Source organism: Danio rerio, chromosome 3 (assembly GCF_052040795.2).
Source record: "Danio rerio strain M-AB ecotype USA chromosome 3, GRCz13ab, whole genome shotgun sequence".
NCBI lineage: Eukaryota > Metazoa > Chordata > Actinopteri > Cypriniformes > Danionidae > Danio > Danio rerio.
Window position 1 is genome coordinate 25,129,605 of NC_141023.1, and position 14,846 is coordinate 25,144,450.

At 34.7% G+C, this 14,846-nt stretch overlaps 2 protein-coding genes across 14 annotated transcripts in view; one reads left to right on the forward strand and one right to left on the reverse strand.

Annotated features, from left to right (window-relative positions):
• usp43b (ubiquitin specific peptidase 43b) overlaps positions 1 to 14,266 on the reverse strand; it is a 154,603-nt gene extending 140,337 nt beyond the window's left edge. For 2 of the 8 annotated variants that reach the window (XM_087244460.1, XM_087244454.1), the window contains exons 1-4: positions 13,331 to 13,405; positions 12,372 to 12,473; positions 10,226 to 10,313; positions 9,972 to 10,063 (exon numbers count right to left, since the gene is read on the reverse strand). The gene's annotated coding sequence lies outside the window, so the exon portion shown is untranslated. Of the gene's footprint in view, positions 1 to 9,971; positions 10,064 to 10,225; positions 10,314 to 12,371; positions 12,474 to 13,330; positions 13,406 to 13,955 lie in introns of those variants that run through there. The other 6 variants (XM_087244462.1, XM_087244456.1, XM_087244461.1 and 3 more) reach the window with 4 other exon arrangements.
• The window catches only part of pik3r6b (phosphoinositide-3-kinase regulatory subunit 6b), a 146,697-nt gene continuing 145,259 nt past the window's right edge, over positions 13,409 to 14,846 (forward strand). For 3 of the 6 annotated variants that reach the window (XM_087244484.1, XM_087244482.1, XM_087244486.1), the window contains exon 1: positions 13,479 to 13,604. The gene's annotated coding sequence lies outside the window, so the exon portion shown is untranslated. Of the gene's footprint in view, positions 13,605 to 14,846 lie in introns of all 6 variants that reach the window. The other 3 variants (XM_087244480.1, XM_087244481.1, XM_087244483.1) reach the window with 2 other exon arrangements.

The window sequence follows — 14,846 nt, forward strand, 5'->3', positions numbered from 1 at the left end:
ACAGACAGCAACACTTATGCACAATCGATACCCAGCTGATTCAGTCGTTTCATAAGAGGACCGCGCTTCTTCTCTTCTTTTTTCCTTGTCAACATAAAGGCAGTGAGATGCGCCTTGTTTTCGGCTTATAAAGCATGTATGCACACTAATGCAATTGCATATTTAAACAACAAAACTGTTTACAAAAAGTCTACATATGCGCGCGTGTTGTCGTTTCATCACGCAGCGCGCGCACTTGAACCGGAGGGAGAGAGAGGAAACCATCAGGACATATTCTTTAAAATAATGAATTAAAATGTAAAAGGTTTTGTTATTATAATAATAACAGCGGGGCATTAAATAAATGCATATTTTCCGTGGAGCGGGCAATATGAGGAAGTCTGCGATTTTTATTTGACGAAGAAAAAACATGATTGGAAAAAAACATCCTATGCCGGTTGTTAAAAAGAATCAGTCAGTATTTTCGTTTTGTAATATAAATTAATTATTTAAATGAAAATTATTTAGGGCAGTCCTATTTATTTTATTCATTTTATTTAGATTATTCTGCTCTTCTGTGCTAAACACTGCAGGTGCGTGAAGATGCTGTTGTTCAGTTCTGTTATTAATATGCTAGCATTTAAAAATAAATCAGTAGCTTATTTTCAAATGCAATATTTAATGTGTCAGACACAAAATAGACACGTCAATTTGTTTAATATAAAATTAATAGTAATCTGACCAGTTAACCGTTATTATAATAACCGATTAATGAGCGGCGGTTGTCTGTTAGCGAAATTAACCGAAATGAGCATCCCTAGTAGCCATTTAATTTACTTTTTCTATGTAAGACAACTTGATTGAAAAATATTTTTTAACATACTTGAACCATCTACACAATGGAGTTTAGTTCTGTTTGGTTTTTCAAAAGTATTTTGTTACAAAGAAAACAAAAATGATATAATTTTATTTAATAAAAAATAGTTTTAAAAATCTTTTTTTCCCCACCCCACACGAAAAAAAAATCGTGATACGAATCGAATCGTGGGTCAAAAATCGTGATACGAATCGAATCGTGGGTTTGGTGTATCGTTACAGCCTTAATATATATATATATATATATATATATATATATATATATATATATATATATATATATATATATATATATATATATATATATATATATATATATTTCTCAGAGTTATCATAATTTTGATAATACGGGCTCATTTGTAACTGCACTTGTTCCTTTGTGGGATTACATTTATTTATTTCAGTTTTCTTGAGCAGAATCCATCTGATTTTTATGCAATTCAATGCGGTCATCATTGCCCAGTAAAACTTCTCTTAACACTTTGTTTTAGCTCATTGTTCGGGCTTGACATCAAATCCTGAAAGTCTGGAAGCTTTTAGGCAGAATTGGGATCAATCAAAATCTTTCTAAATTCTGGCTCTAAGTGATCAATGCTTGACTTGTAACAATTTACAAGTGCATACTCTGGCAAAACAGACACAAAGTCTGGAAGCAAACTTTATTTTAAAACGTGGAGTAGTAGTAACATAGTTTTCTATTGACATTTAAGGCATTTTGCTGGTGATCTTATCCAATAATTTGTTTGCTTTTTATCCAGAGCAAATTACAAACATCTTATAGTGTTTTCATGTTGGAGGGAAAAGTTTTAAACGAACCCCTTGCGATCTTCATTAGGGCTGGACGAATTTTGGCAAAAAAAAGAGAGAAACTCTGACACGTTTTAACTGGTGTCATATATGTTTTCATGCATCCTGGCGCTTAAGGTGATTTTAGCAAGTAGAACGTGTTCCTGGATCAAAGTCCTGATTCTGATACAACATTTTTAACAGCCAATCAGATATTAGGAATACATGTAAGTATGGAGATTTAATTAAAGCTTAGACTTTTTCCTCTTACAGTTTTGTTTTATAGTTATTATTATTATAGATTTGTGAATCAGAAATGTATGTATGCCAATTACTTCACATCTCATACTTGGCCAATTTTATTCACACAATTGTGACTCTATTGCACTCTTGAAAGTTTATATGCTTTATCTTTCTCTGTAAAATGTATTAAGAGAAATAAACGATTACAAATGCCAGAATTTAAGAAAAAGTTTATTTTGCTCTTCTTCGCTTGCTGCTACTTCCAGCAATTGCATATTTAGGCTTTTTTGCTCTTAAAAAAAATTATTTGGGGTTTTCCACCTTGAATTTGGATAGGATAGTAGAGATTATAGACAGGAAAATATTGGGGGCAGAGCAGTTCTTAATTTGTGAATTGCGAGGTCCCGGAACAGATTGGGGTAAAGGATGCGACATGATACCTGAGGTTCGCAAAGGTTTGGTGCAGTGGATGGCTGAGGGGTGTTGCGGACGAAGTAAGCGGGGCGGGGGTGTCACAGACAAAATTGAAAGTGAATAGCAGACAGGAGAGGAGGGTGGTTGAGGAGGGGAATCGGTAAAATAAGGTACCAGATCAGATTTCAGAGGTGCCAGATCTGGATCCGGCGTGTTACGGCACAAATTAAGCCCTGGGGCAGAGAGAGGGGAAGGGACATAAAAGGACCTCGAGCCAGGAATTGAACTCGGGTTGCCGTGAGCACCATCGTGCTTTATGTCTGCACACTCAGGCTATTAGCGCCTACAGTCATTCTTTCTCTTTTATAGTTTTATAGTTTACATCTCTCTCTTTTTACTTTATTCTCTTTAAGTTTATAGGATTTTTGGTGTTACTTTTTCTCTATTATTGTTATCTATCAATTTATTATCTGTGTGCACATAAATCTGTTATATAAGTTGTACAATTGTGTAAATGTGTGTGAATTATATATATTAAGTTTTCAAAATAATTTCAGTAATATTATTGACTAATATGAAAAATTTTCATATGATTTAATTACAATACAGTTTGTACAGTAATATTTTATGAGAGACTTGCTTTGTTTACCTAATAAGTGGATCTAATTAGATTTAGAATAAAATTGAGTTTACAGGATTTAAAAAAATCTTTCTCTATCAATTATAGTATGCAAAATCATTCTAGCATTATAAGAAAAACAATATGTAGTTTATATATCCTAATTTCAGTCTTTATACACAAAAAAAAGTTTATTAACGGGTTCCGTATTTTGTGTTTAGCATTATGGGATGTTGATCTCTGCTCTTTCGACTTTTGATGCTAAAAATTCAACTCTACAGTTTAACAAAGTGACTTTTGTGCGATATGAATACAATTTCCCCACATGACTTAATATCTCTATTTGGAAAAAAATGTATGTGTTAGATGAATTGGGATGATTCTGCAGTGGGAGTGCATCTCCCACTTAGGGGTCCCCAATACATTTTTGTTGTTGTTTGTGCTACTTGCAGTGTGTTTGTGTGTTTGTATGTGTTGTGAGTATCTTCATGCATGTCAGAGATTGATGAATTAAGGTTTACTATTTGTATTTTCAAAAAATGTAATGAACAATCTATAAAAAATTTATGGTCCCCCGACACGTTTTTGTTGTGGTCTGTGCAATTTACAACGCATTTCTGTATTTGCATGTGTTGTGAGTATTTTCATGCATAACAATCTATAAATACAATTAAGATACAACTGAAATAAAGTGTTTTAGTTTCCTGAGTCTAACAGTGCTAAAGTACAGTTACTGAATGATAAAAATTTAAATAATTCAATAAAATGAACCATAGTTAAGGTCACAAATGAATCCTATAGCTGAATATTTTTTAAATCCTTGTACAACCACAGGAATCAAAAAAACATGCAAATGACGAATTATAACACAAACAATGCATATATCCTACGATGTGACTATTGCGAATGATCACATTGCGATATCGATGCTAAAACAATATATTGTGCAGCCCTACCTCAAACTATTCAAAATGTTCATAAAAGTCACTTTTTCAAACTTTTCAAGGTTAAAAGTTATTTGAAGAAAGACTGCATAATGTAATGCAAAAACCTAAATAAGTCAGAAAAAAAATTAACCACAAAATAAGGAAAATTAATTAAGGAATTTCCAAATATTTTCACAGTGTATATATTTAGGTTATTCACTTGCATTTGCACAAGCTTCTTTAGTTTAAAACATAAACTTGACATTTTTTCTTCAGAATTGTGAAACTATAACTTAATAACTATAACAAATTGATGTTAATGATTACAAATCTTCAATATTAACACCACTTAAAAATAAAGGTTTTATTGGCAACGATGGCTCCACAAAAGACCTTTAGCATTCACCGAACCTGTCCATTGCACAGAATGTTTTTCAGTAAAGTAAAATGTTGTTCACATTAGGAATAAATGTCTCTTTTAAAAACTGTTGACAGGTTCGTTGGGAAGCAAAAATCTCTCTTCTACAGTATGTCACTGCAGGGAATCTTCTTTTGAGTGTGTGTGAATGGGATGTTCGTGAGTGAAGATGACAGGGGATTTGAGCACAGCCGAGTCCTTCATGTAGGCTCTGCTCATTGTCAGCTAGCAGAGGACATCACCTCCTCTGTGTGTTTATCACAGTCTATGCTCCGATACGCTGACAGAGAGAAAACGGAGACAAGGCCAGATGGGAACTATTACTACCCCTCTCAGAGTTTCAGTTGGCTTTATTGGCATGACAATTTAAGCTACATGTGTATTACTAAAGCAGTTGTGGGTTTGCCGAAAACAATAGAAAGCATGAACTGTAAACAGAGCAAGGAAAAATATTATTACTACATTGAGGTTACAATAAAACGTCTGAAAGGAAGTCTGCAAAAAAATATTGAATTATAAAGGCAATGTAGGATTTTCTTGAAAATTTTGTCAGCATTTGAAAAAGACATATGTCATCATTTATTCACCCTTGAGCCACTCTAAACCTATTTTTTATTGTCACTATAGCCCTTTATAATTATGTTATAAAGTATATACAGTGGGGTATTCAACACGCTATGTTTTTGTTTTCCTAGGAATGATATTTCTAAAGGAGCTGTTGACATAGAATTTAACAGGATTTTGGTAAAAACCCAAACAATAAAAACATAAAATATAAAAAAAACAGAAAAATTAGTTATTTGTAATAACAATGCATGACAGAAGGAGAAAGTACTGAACATCTGAAATGTATTTAATACATTTTATAAAAGGCTTTTTTTAGTGATGGCAGCTTAAAGACGTCATTCAGATATGAGAATGAAGTCATGTATTGCTCAGGTGTGATTTTTTTTTTTCTCAGACTTTAACAGAGTGTAAAAATCTTGATGATTCTGTGAGTCTGGTCTATCAAATCTGATCTTTATTTTGTTTTTTCTATAGGATTCAAGTCCGGTGTTTGGCTGGGCCATTCTACAGCTTGAGTTTCATTCTTTGAAAGCATTTGAGAGTTTCCTTAGCTGTGTTTTGGTTTTGGTTTATTGTCTAGCTAAAATGTCCACTCTGGTTTCATCTTTATCGTCCTGATAATGCAGATGTTAGACTAAAGCAGCTAATATTAATTTACAATGAGGAAGGGCAGAGGGTTTCTGAATAAATACTGAGAGATTTTAGCTGCTGTCTGGGCTTTAACTGCCTTTCTACACATCCCTTTCTTCATGTGTTTAATACTTTTTGCCGGTGCCATTTCATTTTATTTCACATAACATGTAATTAATATTGGTGTTTTTTGCATATATGGATTTATTTGCTTTTTACCAACATCTGGTGAAAAATTCTAGCCAACAGCACATTTAGAAATAGGTTTTCTGAGAAAAATGGCGAAGTGTTGAATTTATTTCCCCCACCGTACTATGCTACAGTATATTATATATTTTGTAATTGATAACGGGGGTTCATATGATTAAGCAGATTAGAAAAGTGCATAAAAGTTTTGATCATGTTTGTGTTTAAACGATAGTTCTCCTGAAGATACAGTTTAAAGGGGCAGTTCACACAAAACGGAAAATTCAGTCATCAATTCTCAACCTTAACTTGCTCCAAACATGTTTGAGTTTCTTTATTCTTTTGAACACTAAAGAAGATACCTTGAATAATGTTGGAAACATGTAACAATTGACTTCCATAGTATTTGTTTTTCCTACTAATGAAATAAATGGTTATAGGGTTTCAGCATTGTTCAAAATGTCTTTTTTGTGTTCATCAAAATATATCCATTCATTTTTTTTTTCAGTTTAGTACTTTGATTAATCCGGCATATGTTTTACGCAGCTTATGCCCTTCCAGCTGCAACCCATCACTGGGATAAACCCATACACTCATTTACACGCATACACTATGGACAATTTAGCTTACCCAATTCACCTATAGCGCACGTCTTTGGACTGTGGGTAGAAACCGGAGCACCCAGAGGACAAATGGGGAGAACATGCAAACTCTGCATAGAAATGCCAACAGGCCCAGCCGAGGCTCGAACCAGCAACCTTCTTGCTGTGAGGTGACAGCGCTACCCATTGCGCTTCCATGCCGCACTCATCAGAATAAAGAAAATCATAAAAGTTTGGAACACCTAAGGGAAATTAAATAGTGAGTAAATGTTTATTTCTGGGTGAACTATGCTTTTAAGACTTTTTTCTTCATTAGATCATTTGAGAATACTTTTAGCTGAAATGTGGGCCTTGGTGATTCTTGTGGAACTTGCTGAAAAAAAAAAGCTTATAGGCAAAACAAATTAATATCTGCAGCTCTTGACAACAGCAACTGGTGGCTTCTGATGATCGTTATGAAGCTTGACAACGTAAAAATTGTAAATGTTAAGTTTCTTGCACAGACCAATTGTTTTAGAGCTCATCTGCATTCATTTAGTTTTAACTGTATGTTTTTGTATATTCCACCAAATGCTGGACAACATAAAAGTAGTTAACTATAAGAATGTGAATAATTGTTAAACTGAATTTGTTTCTTAGTCTGTAACATCTGCGTGCCTTGCAAGTCATCCAGAGGTCTGTGCTCCTGATCTTGTATTTATGCGAGTCCCGCAGAGAGAATAGTGCGAGTTTTGATGCGATGGCCAACATCAGGTGAAAAGACGCATGGTGCAAAATGACTCACCCTCAGAAGTGAGCGAAATGAAATCATGTAAAGTTATGACGCTCCCTCCATCATCCAGAAGCGCTGGCAGAGGTGAAGAAAAGCCAAGAGGGAGAAGCCTAAAGAATGATGTAGGAATGTCAGAGTGAACTCCTTTGGCAGAACTGGGTCTTGTTTGCACAGTAAACCTTGCAGTCTTGTGTACTGCCATGAAGGGAAATGCCCACATTGTATAATCGGGAGACCCTGGTTACGGTGGAGCGAGGGGCCTCCACCAGGCGAGTTTGGAGAAACAACAGGATGAAGGTCAGCTAATATAGCAGTTAATTCCACTTCCCTGTCCCCATGGCTCCCAGCTGGGGTTTATTTGAAGATCCCAGACGTCAAAGTCAGCGAGTACTTTGTTCGGCTGGTGTGTGCCGCGGGCCTGTGCCAATACGCGGGAATATTAATGTATTCTGATGAAATGGGGGTCAATAGGGATTGCCTGTGAAGGATGGAAAATTCCATGCTCTCACCGTACTGTTGTATTTCTGTCCGCGCTTTTTTGGAGATCTCTTTCTCCCTGTATTCCCATTGGGCTGTTAATCCAACAGTGCTTGACAGAGGACTTTCTTCTTTTTTTCGCAGGGAGCGCTCTTGAATTATTCCGATCTGATATTCTTTAATGTCTAAAGATGAATCGGTGCGCTAATGTTTTATCTTCTGGGCTGCACTTCAGTAATGGTGGTTTGATTGGTTAGCTGTTTTGCATTAGAAGGGATTTTGGAGAAGATCTTTCACTAGGGTTGTTGTACTGCAGTCATAAATTACACCTTGAAACCAGAGGCTTGTTTAGCAAAGAGATTGAACCATTTTTGTCCAGCAGATGATATTAACATTATTAGTCCCCCTGGATTATTAGACCCCCAGTTTATTTTTTCCCCAATTTCTGTTTAACAGAGAAAAAAATGTTTTTCAACTTTTCAACAATTTCTAAACATAATAGTTTTAATGACTCTTTTAGGTAAGTTATTGTATAAGAATGTAGACTATCGAAAGAAAAAAATTTAAGGGGCTAATAATTTTGACCTTAAAATGTTTTTTTTTAATAAATTAAAAACTTGCAGTCTTGCAGTATTATCAGACATACTGTGAACATTTCCTTGCTCTGTTAAACATCATTTGGTAATCAGTTGGCTCAGATTTATTTTGCAGGTGCACTACTTGTTTTTTTTTTTTTTTAAGTTAATTGAACTTTATTTGTAAAAATCACATTTTTACTAATTGTAAGACTTGATTATAATAACTGTGACATATCCCAGCAGGCACAGAACATCAACATGATTTCAGATTAACATTGTACTCCAACATCAGACTGATGTCATTGTCCAGCATCCAACCTAAAAAAAAAAACTAAATATCAATGACTAATGATTAGGGCCAGACGGAATCTGCGGATGTTTTTTGCTATTTCTGTGGAGAATTTTGGTAAAGTCTGTGGATTTCTGCTGAATTATTTTGGGAGTATCATAACTAAAACCTTAATATATGAAATAAAAAATAATACCTTTTTAACTTTTATTTAATGTTTAAAATGCAAATCCAATTAGATTCACTTTATTTGGTAAATAAAAGCAAGTTAGTCATATAATATATCTACTAAAAGACAGAAAATATTACAGCACAAACTGCATTGTACATAAATCAGATGAACATTTTCACATTAGTCAATAATATTACTGAAATTAATAAACAAACTGAACGAATGTAGATTTAAACACATTTACTCAAGTAAATAAACAGAATTAATAATGGGCTTAAAAATCTGCAGAAATCTGCAGAATTCTGCAAGCGCAGATTGCGGGTGGGCCCACTAATGACGTTACAGCTTGACATTGTGTGGACGTTACCAATATGTTGATAGATACCAGATGTTGGATTTTGGTTGCCATATTTGTTGAACAAATATCAGTATTCGTTGTCATGACGTCAGTTTAAGATGTTGGCTCGTTGTTGGATTTTGGTCACTTTACAACATAACCTAAAATCAACCAAATATCAACGTAATTTGATGCTGTTGTTGGATGTCAAAATAACATTGTCCTTAGATGTTGGCTAGACATTGAATTTTGGTCACCAGACATCACAACCTAAATCTTATCTAATATTAATGTCTTATGACCTTGTGTGCCTGCTGGGCTTCTATATCCATGTGCTCTAAAAAACACTCTTCTTAGAAATCTGAACTTTGCCTTCACATCACATTATTAATGTGTTAGGCACAAAATCATATTTCAGATCCTTTTTATTCTCTCTTTTTTTTTGCTATTATAAGAATTTGATAATTTGCCTTTTTATGGTGAATCGATTGTTGCATTCCTCATTTGTAAGTCACTTTAGATAATATACATGATATATGACATAGTCTGCATTTATGCAAGTCAAGTCATGTTTTCTGTCAAGCAGTTTATTTTGATTAAGGAACTAATAAATGACAGTTATACAAAATTAAAAGAAAATTACAAAGGAATCTATTAAAAAAGGTATATGTTACATGCTAAGTATACAGAGAACATTTAAAATAATCCTCAAAATGTTCAAAACATGACTTTTATAACGAGAAAATGTTTCAATTAGCTAAGATTTATCTTTCCATAAGTTTTTATTGAAAAATAAGTTATTTTAAATGTTTTATTTATTTACCACTAACCCTTAAAATGTGAAGAGCACATCTTAGTCGTCATCCTACCAGCAAAACACATGCATGGATCTCACACCTGCCTTTGCCCTTTCCTACAAGCGTGTGAATGAAAATGAAGAGTGCTTATGCATTAGCAAATTGTCTTTTTAGTTGTTTACTTGCAGCCGGCGAGAGCATAGCTACACTCCAAAGAATGGCTGACATATATAACATATAGGTCCTGAGGGCCAAGTGCCTTAATCCTGTATGGAAATGTTAATAAGATAAAAGCAACCCAACCTCACATTCCTGCGCGCGGTGAGGAATCCCAGCCACTCTTATGCGCATAAGAGGCGGCTTTGTGCCCGTGTCTCGTAAGCCAGAAATTAGCACTGAAAGAGAAGGGGAAATGGAGAGAATGAGTGAAAGGAATAAGGGAAAAGGACATAGAGAAATGCCAAGGGCGTAGGTGTCAAACACTCAGGCCCCAATTTTGTGTGTAGGTGTGTGTGTGTGTGTGTGTGTGGCTGGGTGAAGCGCTTGATATTGAGCACCTCTTTGAATCCTGCTCTGATTTGGACTCCATTAAGGCGCCTGGGCATTTGTTTCTCATGGAGCATTTCTCAAGGGGTTTGGGCCATTCTGTGAAAACCATGTGAGAGAGTAGAAAGCAGGAGACGAGGAGAATTAGAGGGCTGGGGGAAGGAGAACTGGGAAGTGCACATGCTTGATGTGTATTTGCTTTGTTTCCAAACTGGCAACAAGAAAGTGCTGAACCCTGATGCTCACGAGACAAGACACCAGCAGAGAATTGCGGCTGTTTGATTTGGTTTGGTTTTTAAAGAGGAACATGACAACCAGCAACGCTTGTACGGAGTTTAATGAGGGTTGATGGCCCTCTTCTGTAATGTTAGCTGGGGTGAATTAAGGTAATCTGGGATATACTGAATAAATTATCTATGATTAAATTTAAAAAATCCACAATGTCCCACAGTGCCTAATTCCTTTGATATTAATGTATGACTTTGGTAAACTAGGTTAATGATTTGTTTAATTTTAATCTGAACAATTTGAATATAAACAAGCAAACTACAGACAGAGCATCCGCTGTGTAAAAAAACATGCTGGATAAATTGGCAATTAATTTTGCTGTGGTGACCCCGGATTAATAAAGAGACTAAGCCGAAAAGAAAATGAACAAATGAATAAATAAATGATGAAGGAAAATAATAATAATATACTAGATATTTTTCAAGACACTTTTATACAGCTTACGGTGACATTTAAAAGCTTAACTAATTAGGTTAACTAGGCAGGCTAGAGTAATTAGGCAAGTTTTTTTTATAACAGTGGTTTGTTCGGTAGACTATCAAAAATATATAGCCTAAAGGGGCTAATTTTGACCTTAAAATGGTTAATAAAAATTTTTAAACTGCTTTTATTCTAGCCAAAATAAAACAAATAAGACTTTCTCCGGAAAAAGAAAAATATTATCAGACATACTATGAAAAACTGTTCTGTTAAACATCATTTGGGAAATATTAAAAAATAATAAATTCAAAGGGGGTTTAATAATTCTGATTTCAACTGTCTTACCTAAGAGAATAAATTAAGGATGCTGCATATAAACCCTAAAACACATCTCTTATAACCATTTAGGTGTGAACATGTCAAAAATTGGTTAGAAAAATGACTAACAATGCAATTTGGAAATAACATGGAGCATATTTGATGCATAAGAAGTTAAAATGCACACCTATAAATCCATTACTTCTTTACTAAAAGAAAACAGGTCTATAAACTATACTGTTAACTGCAATAAGTAAATTACAAGAAGTTATTCTATTATATATTCATTTTAAAAAACATAATTTTTAAAGTTTTTTTTAACTGTATCTTATATTGCCAGCCAAGTTTTAGTGAACTTGCAATATTGTCACAACACAGAAATCTCAGAACTTTCAGTTATTAAAAGGCCTAAATACATGCAAGATCATTCAAATATTTTGCTCATCTAAAACGAACTCAAACGCTTGCGATGAGATCAGCCAGATCAGCGAGTACCGATCGATTCATTAAATATGAATACTGGCCAATACCGATCTCTGGCCGATCGATCAGAGCATGCCTATTAATAACTTTATGGTTACAGTTTGCAATGACTCCACAAAGCACATTTTTTCAAGTAGGGATCCTGGTCAACTATAATGCTAATTTGATATTGCAGTTTCTGCATTGTTACTATTGTTGATGCGTGCATTGCGGTATCGATGCTGAAACGATATATTGTGCAGCCCTAGTACAAAAAAAAAAAGAAGCCTGCGTGAGAGGTTTACATAGGGTTAGATGTGCATATAAGGGTCCCAGGAGCCCCTAAGCTCTGAAAGAGATCAAACCGTGGATGGTTTACAGAGAAAGAGAGAGAGAGAGTGAAAGATTCCTCATAATAGAACTGAGATCTGAGATGGCAAACACTAGATTAAACATTTCTCTTCAGTCTTATAGACACCAAAGTGATCTAAAAAAGCGATGTTGACTAATCTCAAGAAGTTTAATGAGGTTTCTTATGGGTCATTCCTTCAGAATCCAATCCTGAGAAACCCAGACAAACAGCGCTAATCCGTTCCTCCAGCCACACAGCCGAAGTTCAACTTTATTCATCTGATGCTCTGAGAACAGAATATGGCCTTTGGTACTTACGTTGGAGTTGTCCTGCTTCGGGGTGATCTGAATCTGACCTTTCCAGCCCTCCTCACACTTGCAGACATTCCGGAAGCCGTTGTTTTAGGAGGTGCCTGATGGCTGTTAACAGAGACACAATGGTGGGAGTGTGTCTAAGATAAATGTTTTGAAAGCAGGACGGGGAGTTTGCATTTAGACGGCTCTTCACCCCTAAATTATTGGACATTTACACTTTCCATTAAGTCATGTGTTTAAAATGTCACTGACTCCTCTGCTGCCCCTGGTCGTCCTACACTGACTGATGTAATTCTTTAGTGCTTTATTTTGTTAGGGCTGTCACGATATCAGAGTTTTCACTACAAAATTATCATGGCCACAATAGGGTGACCAGACGTTCAGTTTTTCTTCAGCATGGGCAATCCCATATTTCAGCTCTATTTTTGTGTCTTGACTCCTTACTTATTTTTATTATTTTATTATTATTAATCTTCACTAGAATTTATACTGAGTGCTAGTAGTATAAGGTGACGAGATGTCTAACATTGAAACCTGCGACTTTTCAAGTTTAACTGTTAAAATATCACAGAGATTTTTAGTATTACTAAAACTGATAATGTTGTTTACTCACCCTAAATTAAAATTGTACTTTAAAAACTGTAAATAATGGCCATGGCAAGTAAACAGAAATGCAAAGCAATTTTAGCAATGAGTTTATTACTCACAAAAACATGACAAAATATTAAATACATCTAATTGTAATTATTGCAAATAATTGTTTAGCTGACTATTGTTATTTTTATTTATTCACTTCGGGATTACATTTGAACTCAATTGCTAAACTATATTTAAGATGCGTGTGGGAATTACCAACATTAGCATTTAGCTAAACAACACTACATCTTGTTCAAGCCCAGTTATTCAGAGCATTCAAACATAATTTGGTTTAATTCAAAATGAATCGTTGGTATGTGACTAACCTTACGGCAAAACGAAGGTAATTTTGCTAAATGATGACAACAGTGTTCTGTTTCCATCCAGGTTCAGTTCTTCTCACCGTAGCTGCTGAAATAAAATGATTCAAATAATCGGTGTAGATCGCAGCGCCATCTTTTGGTGAAAATAATCACTACACGATTACTTTGGTACGTTGACCAGCCTGCTTTGATGGTCGCTCTTTTTTAAGAGGATTTGCTCGGAATCGAAAGAGAACCAACAGTGATATAGCAAGTGAAAAGAATGAAAATTAATCAGGTATGTTGAAAGAAATAAACAGTATAACCTAAATGTATCACGACGTTCATCCCTGAACAACTTTCAGTCACGAAAAGATGTTGTGGAAACGAATCTTATGTGACAGACTCATAACACGTTCATTTATTTAGTAATAAATGCTACCAATGTAAGTTTGAACATCATTTTACGTGACATTTATTGCTACACTACTGAAACCAGCAGATATAGTTCACTCAGATCTTGATAATATAAGAACTCAAGTTAGCAAACGGTTTGAAAATGAAAGTCAGAACTGACTTAAACTCAGCCTACTGTATACTTTTACTAATAACCTGCTTTAATGTGTATTAATTAGATTGTAACCCTTACCATTTTTTGGGTGTGAAATGCCTGGTATTTAAATGTGTCTGTTGTTTTTGCGTTGCGTTTGGTGCAGCTAGACTCTGCTTGTAGCTTGAATCTTGTGAGCGCAGTTTGGACACGTGTGACACGTAATTTCTCTCAGCCATCATCCAGTGTCCAAAACTCCATAGCTAGACAAGTGTAATTTTTAAAAGGCTTAAGAATTAAATTAAAACCAACTCTTCTTTTTGCGTAGTGGATCTTATTTTTTTTTGTTTTTTTGTTATTTTAGTAGTGTATTTGTGTGAATGAGTGTAAATGGATGTTTTCCCAGTGGTGGGCTGGAAGGGTAGTTGCCAGTTTATTTTGCTGTGGGGACCCCAGATTAATAAAAGCACTTAGCCAAAAAGAAAATAAACGAATGAATAAATAACAGAATGTTATCTTTGGTTTCCATGAGTCTAAAAAGGAAAACAATACTTATTTCTTAAACCTTTTTTTTTTGTTGTTGGCCAAATTTCCTATTCAAGCAAGTTTTGTAAGTGTACGTTTTTTTTTGCAAACAAAATTGAAATGAAATTGTATTTTGAGTCCATTGACGGATCATCAAACGTAAAAGGGTCCGTGTATCATCCGTTCATTTGATTATTCCTTTTATTACGGAAAACGAAACATCAGAAAAACGATGAATATTTCGTTTTTCTGTTTATTCTGTAGGCAGAAAAAACGGAAACTCATCTGTTATTCTGCTTATTAACTTAAAACGAAATATTAAAACAAACACAAAACCAAAACGAAATAATGAGTCAAAATATGATCCGTGTTCATTTGTTTCCCATTTTCAAACGGAATAAAGGAAATGGAGAAAACGGCCGTTTTTCCGTTTTTCTTTTGCTCACGAGAAAACGAAAAAACGAG